At 40.1% G+C, this 9,158-nt stretch overlaps 2 pseudogenes; both read right to left on the bottom strand.

Moving 5' to 3' along the window:
* Positions 1 to 886: 886 nt before the first annotated feature.
* Positions 887 to 3,085, bottom strand: LOC128580943 (protein ZBED8-like; annotated as a pseudogene).
* Positions 3,086 to 5,737: 2,652 nt separating this feature from the next.
* LOC128580942 (GPN-loop GTPase 3-like) lies at positions 5,738 to 8,184 on the bottom strand (annotated as a pseudogene).
* Between the last annotated feature and the right edge of the window lie 974 nt (positions 8,185 to 9,158).

The raw sequence follows: 9,158 nt of genomic DNA, 5'->3' as shown, positions 1-9,158 counted from the left end.
ATGCAACACATGACCTGGGCCAGTAGCTCCTGGTAGGAGCCTATCTCAAAGTGAGTTCCTTTGGAAAGATTCTGGTAGCTTAAGATGCCCCTCTTCATTTAGGTAGTACAAGCCTCTACCTAGCCTGAAAATGTATCTCCTAATACAAACTTGGGTGTCTGAGTGGAATTGGCAGTCACCAAAGGTGTGTTCCCACATGCAGGGCTCCCTGTGCACTGAGTCACCTTTCTGTTCTTGGACTGCCCCAAGCAAATAAACAGTTTAATGCACGTGGGATATTCTCAAGTAATAACCCACCAAATCCATTAAGAGGCATCATGCCCCTAACGTGTGCATTCATGCAGGTGCCCCAGAAGAGGCTGAACCAAGGCCTCGGGCAGGAGAATGAGTTCATGACAATCCTGTCCCCCTTTAAATATGCCATTGTACATATTGAACCTTAATCTTTAGTTTTAAAGAGGATCTAAATCTAGCCAGGGTATCAAGGCTCTGAGGAACTATTAATCTCCAGCAGTTTCCTTAGCACAGTGGTTCTCAACCTTCCTAATGCCACAACCCTTTAATACAGTTCCTTGTGTTGTGGTGACCCCAACCATAAAATTATTTTTGTTGTTACTTTGTAACTATAATTTTTCTACTGTTATGAATTGTAATGTAAATATCTGATATGCAGGACATATTTTCATTGTTACAAATTGAACATAATTAAAGCATAGTGATTAATCACAAAAAACTATATGCAATTATGTATTGTGAAATATTTATTTCTAATTACCAATAAATGAAATTTTGTCTTGAAGCATGGTGTAGCATGGGTAACAGTCTTAATATAAAAACAGTAACCTACATTGCTGTATTTTGCGACAGTATGCATAAAAAGCCAACGTCAGTGTGAAAGTTGAGATTGCATCTTTCTCACCAGATCAGAAATTCTCAGGGCACTCTTGGCAAAAGCACAATGAAGATCATCTTCCACAAGTCTACTTCTGTATTTAGACTTGATAACCAACAAATTGGAAAACGCTGTTTCACAAAGATATGTTGTTGGAAATGGAAGAAGAAGGTGCAACACAGTCTCAGACAGAACAAGATATGACTGCGAACACTTGATCCAGAATTATGTAACTGGTATTGTAGAGAAATCAGTTCTCACTGCATTGCTGTTAAGTTCAATGAACTCCTCTTGTACTGTCTCAGGAACATTTTCAACTTTGACTGGGAATGTGCTTCTGGCAAATACAAATGGAGTGTCAGGTAGATTTGAAAAGTATGATGAAATTTCATCTGCAAGCATGTGCAAGTGTTCTTTCACAGAAATTATCATCATAATCCTTTTGTCTGGTTCAATGTCATGTTCCTCAAAGAAAGCAGATAAGGTAGGCAACATGTAAATTTTATTTTCTCCATTTTTTTTTCCAAAGCTAAAGTTTCATTTGGAATGATCAGATCTTTCAGACAAGTTGAGGCATGTTGCTTTTGGTTCTTGAAGTGATAAATTTAACTCATTCAAGATGACAAAGATGTCAACCAAGTAAGCTATTTTCTGCAGTTCACTTTTATCGCTGAAAAGTGCTTCAAACTGCAGTCTTGCTTTCTGATTAAAAAACGTTTTGAGTTCATCACGAAGCTCAAAAACATGTTTTAAAACTTTTCCTCTTGACAACCATCTCTGTGAAATAGCACATCATTATTCGGCGCATCCAACTCATTGCACAGTTGTGAAAATAGCCAACTGTTTAAAGTGCTTGCCTTTACAAAATTGACAGAACTTATGACTCTTTTTATTACTTCTTGTAACTCTTGAGGCAGCATCTTAGTTGCTAATATTTACCAATGAATCATACGGTGAGTTCCAATGACTTTTGGTGACTCATTCAGTACCAAACATTGAAATCCAGATCGACATCCTAGCATAGCTGGAGCACTATCTGTGCAAACAACACAAACCTTTTCCCAAGAGATCTTATGCTCTTTCAGAAATGAACCAACTGTGTCAAATACATCACGTGCAGTAGTTGTCGTTTCAAGAGGTTTGCAAAAAAGAAACTCATTTTTAAAGTTGCCATCATTAATATACCTCATGTAAACCAGTAACTGTGAACAGTTTGCAACATCTGTAGATTCATCAAGTTGGATACTAAATATTGGAAGTGGAGCAGATTTAATTTCCTGGATTACCTGATCAAGAATGTCAGCAGACATGTCATCTATTCTTCTGTGGACAGTGTGGTTAGATAAGGAAATTGCACTCAATTTTGTAACAAATTCATCTCTGATCATAACTTGAACGATGTCTTTGACCGCTGGCAACAGTAAATCCTCAGCAGTGGTGTGAGGTTTCATAGCTCTGGTGATTCTGAGTGCCACCAAATATGAAGCTTCAACAGCTACTACATTTGTTTGTGGTACTTGCCACCAGTGTCAAGTCTGGCTTTCTTGAGTCCATCAGCTTTGCTTCTAAAATAGTTGGTATCCTTGCTGGCAAAGCTCGGATGCTTGCAATCGAAATGGCTTTTTAGTTTGTTCGGCTTCATAGATTTGGCTGAGAGAACTTCACAAGATATAACATATTGTGGTTTCTTGATTCCTGCTGTAATTATTGAGGTAAAACCATACTGTAAAAAATCCTCACTATATTTTCTTTTCTTTCTTTCTTTTTTTTTTTTTAGAGACAGAATCTCACTTTATTGCCCTTGGTATGGTGTCACAGCTCACAGCAACCTCCAAATCCTGGGCTTAGGTGACTCCTTTCCCTCAGCCTCCCAAGCAGCTGGGACTACAGGTGCCCACCACAATGCCCAGCTATTTTTTTGTTGCAGTTCGCCAGGGCTGGGTTTGAACCTGCCACCCTCAGTATATGGGGCCGGTGACCTATCAGCTGAGCCACAGGCGCCACGCCTATATTTTATTTTCTTAACGTTCTTCTCTACATGATCCATTATCATGGGATGGTTTGCTAATGAAAATAATATATAACAATAGCTTTAATAACACAAAAGATGATACATGGCATAGTTCAGTCAATTCAGTTCATTAAAATTTCCTATGATTTACCATTCTCTGTGGGGTTTTTTTTTACATACATGTTACTATCACAAGGGGGCAGTCTTCACATCAAACACAGCTGAATATAAGAAGACCCATCAGCATCTAGATTTAAGTTCCTATGGTATACACACACACACACACACATATTTTTTTTTTCTTTTGCAGTTTTTGGCCGGGGCTGGGTTTGAACCTCCCACCTATGGTATAGGGGGCCAGTGCCCTACTCCTTTGAGCCATAGGTGCTGCCCTGGACATATATGTGTGTGTGTGTGTGTGTACAGGAGTTGATGATTTTACAGTACATGATTTTACATTTACCCAATGATTATAATTCATGAAGTGTCATTTTTACCTCCAATATTGCTGCTTTCTTTTTTCTTTCTTTCTTTCTTTTTTTTTTAGAGACAGAGTCTCATTTTATTGCCCTGGGTAGAGTATCATGAGCAACCTCCAACTCCTGGGCTTAGGCAATTCTCTTGCCTCAGCCTCCCAAGTAGCTGGGACTACAGGTGCCCGCCACAATGCCCTGCTATTTTTTTGTTGTAGTTTGGCCAGGGCTGGGTTTGAACCCACCACCCTTGGTATATGGGGCTGGTGGATATATTTTTATCATTGTGCATGTCCGTGGTGCCAGTTGGAAAGAAAGAGAGCTCAGCCCTACCCACTGAGCCACAGGCGCCACCCCAATATTGCTGCTTTCAACACAGCAGCTGCTTTCTACACAAGTGTGACTGGTCTGCATAAGTACATTATGGCGTCAACCCTGTCACATACACCTGTATTTGTATGGGGTGTTATGTGATGGGGTTGGCACAATGATGTTATCACGCCTTGTATTGCATGTGGACGGACCACCTGGAGACGGATAGAGGAGTGATGTCTTGGAATATGTATTTTCTGATGGTCTTAGGCAACCCTTGTGAAGGGGTTGTTTGACCCCCAAAGGGGTTGCAACCCACAGGTTAAGAACCATTGCCTAGCAGCTCTGCCAGTGGCCTGATTTCTTTTTGCAATGCTAGCCATCCATTTGGCTAGCCATCCATAGAGAAATGGGGTCTCACTCTTGCTCAGGCTGGTCTCAAACTCCTGAGCTCAAGGGATCTTCACATCTCAGCCTGCTAGTGTGCTAGACTTTGGGTAATCATATGTGTTATCAAAAATAAGTTATACTTTTGGCCCAGTTATGTGGGAAAGGGATCCTCAAACCTTAGATATCCCTTTAGCATAAGCATGACCATTTTAGTGAGGCAAGACTTAAAGAAACAGGGCTGAGAATTGAGCCAAAGTTCAAACCACAGAACAGTGGCCATAAAGGAGGCCTAGAGGTTGAACCACAGAACAATGGTTAAAGTCCTACATCTCCAGTATATTCAGTTAGGGCAATCACTCCAATAAGGTGGCAGAATGTGGAATTTCCACCCCAATAACAGCTTCTCAGCAGGAGATAGTTCCTCCCATGGCTACCCCTCATCCACGTTCTTGCTATATTTTGCTATAGCTTGATAAAGATGCTTGAAACCAGGAGGGGGCAGGGCTTACCTTGGCTCGCACTTCATTTCTATTCTTTCCCCTAATAAACTCCCTTTGTCCTGAGACTGGCCTCCTCTCCTTTTCTATAACCGCCACCTCATTTCTATCCTATGCCTAACATCTTTTAAGCCATGGCCTATATGAGGGCCATTATTTCAGTGGCTTACTTTATTAAGTAATTTAATAAAGTACTTTATCCTTATTTTCTATCATCAGGAGCTCTCTTTCTTTCCAAATGGCACCACGGACATGCACAATGATAAAAATATACTTAGAGTCTGCCTAATGTTTGTCAGTTTCCTCTGGATAACTGAAGAGCTCTGATTAAGGAATTGGCAACAAACATAGTCCTCGGTTGCAATGCATTTGTGACTGCCACATATCCAGCTCTTTGCCAGTGAAAAGATTCATAAAGCTCTTCTGCCAGTGAAAAGATTCAGATCTGGTTCTGGCAGATTTATACTGTTAGAACCTTAAAGCAGTTATGCTTCAAAGACTTATTCTCTTCAGCTGGTACAGGACTGAGACTAGACAACTCTCAGCTGGTACAGGACTAGACTAACAACTCACAAGTAGTTACTATTGCCCAGAGGCAAAGAGGCCATTTTCTTATAATATTGTTCAGTGGCTTTGATAAGTGTGACACTGGTTGTGGGATGTTCCCCAGCATCTACATGAAGACTCCAAGTCTCATTCCTTGTTTATCGTATTATTTATTAATTTATTCAAATTTTAGTTATTTTTAATGTTTAATTATACAAATAATACATTTTCAGTGTAGGAAAATCAGAAGATACAAATGAGCAATAATTTTATACGCTTCCAAAGTTTTCTCTTGGACATACATGAACATGTTATTCTAATTCCTGGCCCTCAAAAACAATACAAACAGTAAAAATAAGGTCAGATTAGCCTTAACTGTAGCAGAGGTAGTAATTTATGTTATATACAAATCTATGTGCAATCATCTCAATTTGAGCTTTAAAAATCTAAATTGTTGCTGTTGAAATAATACTAAAATATTATTCTTTAAATAGCAACAGTTTCAGAATAACTCAGAACTTGATTCAGACATGCTTCTGATAAAGAGCCAAGTACCATTTTTCCATTAAAATAAGTATATATCTGCTATTGCATACTTTGAAGAGAAAGAAGAACCTTCTGTTGATATGGCGACAGCTCTTCATATGTAGTTACTTTCTAGTATACTCTTCATCCACCCTGGCATGCTTGAAAATATTCATCAAACATAGAGGAAGACTCATCTTCACATTCCTTTGGTTCTTTAAATTCCAAGTCTTCACTATATTAAATGGCAAAATCAATATGCTCTAATACAATGTTCATGCTTTCTTCCTCAGACTGATTATAAGGTAAATATCAAACCATGCTATAGTGATCAATCAGTTCGCATATAGCATTAGTCAAGTTTTTTAATTTTTTGCCGTTTTTTTTTTTTTTTTTTTTTTAGAAACAGAATCTCACTTTGTTGCCCTCAGTAGAGTGTTGTGGCATCACAGCTCACAGCAACCTCCAGCTCTTGGGTTTAAGTGATTCTCTTTCCTCAGACTCCTGAGTAACTGGGACTACTCAGCACCCACCACAATGCCCAGTTATTTTTTATTTATTTTTTTTTTTTTGCAGTTTGGCTGGGGCCGAGTTCTAACACACCACTCTTGGTATGTGGGGCTGGTGCCCTACTCACTGAGCCACAGGCGCCACCCCACAGATAATTTTATTCAATTTTACTTTAAGGCAACAACAACCTAAGCAAGCAGATAACCTACACATTGGGAAAGGATATTTGCATATTTGAATCAGACAAAAGCTTGATAACTAGGATCTACAGAGAACCCAAATAAACATAAAAAGAGCCAACAGTCCTTTAGATCATGGGGCAAGAGAGATGAATAAAACTTTCTCTAAAGAAGACACACAAATGGCTAATAAACATATGAATTTTTTGCTCCTTATAGTCCTTGTAGAATCTTCTAACAAAGAATACCTGTCTGCATCTAGAAATTTCTCAATTTCCTTTTTTGCTTTCTTACTCATTAGATCCATTTTTGTCATGATGTTAACTTGTGGAATTTCTAGAGAGATCATGACACCCAAGGCTGCCAAAATGGCAGAAATAAATTTGAATGACTCCACCATAAGCTGAGAATCAACAAGAAAAACTCCACAGACTCAGAACTCCCACTACTCCAGAAACAGCACCAGATGTTTCATCACAGACAGATGAGCGTACAACTCAGTCTGACCTGGACAGTCAAAAAGGATGCAGTTATCCTCTACATGGCCAAGACAGCTCTCTAGCCAGTCAAAAATATTGGCAAAGTAGTCCATGCAAAATACTCATTCTTCATTGGTACTGAACCTCCAAGAATCATACTCCATCACATAATCCACTTCAATCAGTTCCCGGATGTCAGCTGTCACAGAGTAGTTGAAGTGTTCTGCTGTTGGATCTAGGTTTAAAACTTGGAATGCCCAGGTTAGGGCTTCACAGTGCTGGACCCTGGTGGCACAATAGGTGCTCTTCTGGCTGGCTGTGGGACCCATGACCAGCTACACGTAGTGAGGTATGTAGGCTCTCTGGCTTTCTGGAGCTGCCAGCCACACTTCTTTCAACTTTTGTGGGATGGCCACTAGTATTATTTAATTTCTTTCTGTAAGACAGGTAACTCCAAAGTGGAGGAAGTCATAAGACTTTGCATTAGTTTTTCAAAGTCATCTTGACAGTCTGTGGTTCAGATCAGGGGCCCCACATCTGTCACTTTCAGGGTCCCATACAAGGGCTTAACCATATTGGTCTAATGTTTGGGCTAATTTGGAATTCCAGATAACTAAAGTGCTGTTTGTAAATCTGTCCAACTGCAGATTCTGCAAGTCCCTTGCTAAGCTCTCATAAAACAGGGCAGGAGAGTTATTTTATTTTATTGTTCTCTTCCTTATGATATTCTTTTTTATCATCATTATTGTTTTTATTTTGGATTAATATAAGGATATAGACAATTAGATTATATTGTTTGCATTTGTTAGGTACTGTCTGAGTTGTAGTTGAGTCCTTAACCTAGGAGGTGTGCCATATACCCTTACATTGTACCCATTAAGTGAAAACTTAACTTTCAGCCTCCCTCCCCTTTTCTCTCCCTCCAACTTGATTGCGCTTTTCTCTCATGTGGGCCTATTACTGTTCATCTACTAGTTTTAAATTAGTATTGAGTACATATGTTTCTTGATTTTCCATTCTTGAGGTAAAGAGAATGTTCTTTTTTTTTAATAAATATAAATTTTATTTAGGAAGAACAAAGAGAAAGTTTAGAGGACTTCCAAAGAGTGTTGAAAGTGGGTCCCTCTCATGATGGAGAGGTGAGAGAGATGAAGATGCAAAGGCAGTACAGAAATATAAATACTTCTTACTTTGAAATTGGTTGCAACTTTTTCATTGGCTTCTCTGTGCCCTCAGGTATTATTGTTTTTTTCCTTTTGGTCATTAATTATTGCCTTTCTATTGTTAATTTGTTACCTAGGTTACCTTATACTCACATCCTTATCAGACCCCCAGATTTCCTGGTTCCACAGACCAGGCTTCCCTTCCATTCCCCTTGAAGTTCCTTTCTGTTTTGTTTTTTGGGGTTTTTTTGGCCGGGGCCAGGTTTGAACCAGCCACCTCCAGCATATGGGGCTGGCACCCTACTCCTTTGAGCCACAGGCGCCGCCCTGAAGTTCCTTTCTGAATGTCTCTTCTTATTCCTTCCCTGAAGAGATGTGGCTCTGAAATATTGACGGGAAAATAGACAACAACTGCTCTTAGCTACTTCCTGTTATCAAAAGGGGGCACTGGCCTACCTATTGAACCATCCTCAGGTTCACTACTCTAAAGGGGTTTTGGAGGCCAGAAGTTTCTGGCCACTTGGTCAATAGGTTCTGTTAGGTAATGGCCCCAGAGAAAGCCCCTTCCTGACTGACTAACCAAGATTAGCTGTCTCACTCTTAAAGTTAGAGCTACCCGCTGAAAATTTCAAACTTATGACCTGCCCCTAAAGGCTCTTCCCACCAAAGCAGTAACTCCTTATTGGCTATTCTACCATCCCATCACCATTCTAAGACTTCCCCTAACCAAACCTATATAGCTCACTCTCTAGCTCTCTCCCTCCCCCTCCCCCTTCCTCTCTCCCCTCCTCTTTCATTTTCTCTTCTCTTCTCTCCTCCTCTCTCTCTCTCTTCTTCTCTTCTTTTCTCTCCTCTCCTCTCCTTTCCTCTCCTCTCCTCTCCTCTCCTCTCCTCTCCTCTCCTTTTCTCTTCTCTCTCTCTCTCTCTCTCTCTCTCCTCTCTTATAAGCCTTGGTGGTCTGTGAGATCTCTGCCGGTCGAGTGCCCCGCTTTCAGGTTTCGTGAGTATTTGCTGGAATCCTTGCCTACCATCATCTTAATGTGGAACTGTTGGAGTCTGGAAGACATAAACTGGGATCTAATGTGGAATCTGGGGAATGCAGGTGTCATCTAAGAGTCTTTTTCCTGGGGCTTTTGTACCAGAAAAAACTTGAAGTTTTTTCCTTTCCAGGTTCTGCTGCA

This window comes from Nycticebus coucang, chromosome 3, assembly GCF_027406575.1.
Source record: "Nycticebus coucang isolate mNycCou1 chromosome 3, mNycCou1.pri, whole genome shotgun sequence".
NCBI classification, from domain to species: domain Eukaryota; kingdom Metazoa; phylum Chordata; class Mammalia; order Primates; family Lorisidae; genus Nycticebus; species Nycticebus coucang.
This window is presented reverse-complemented; position numbering and strand designations above follow the sequence as displayed.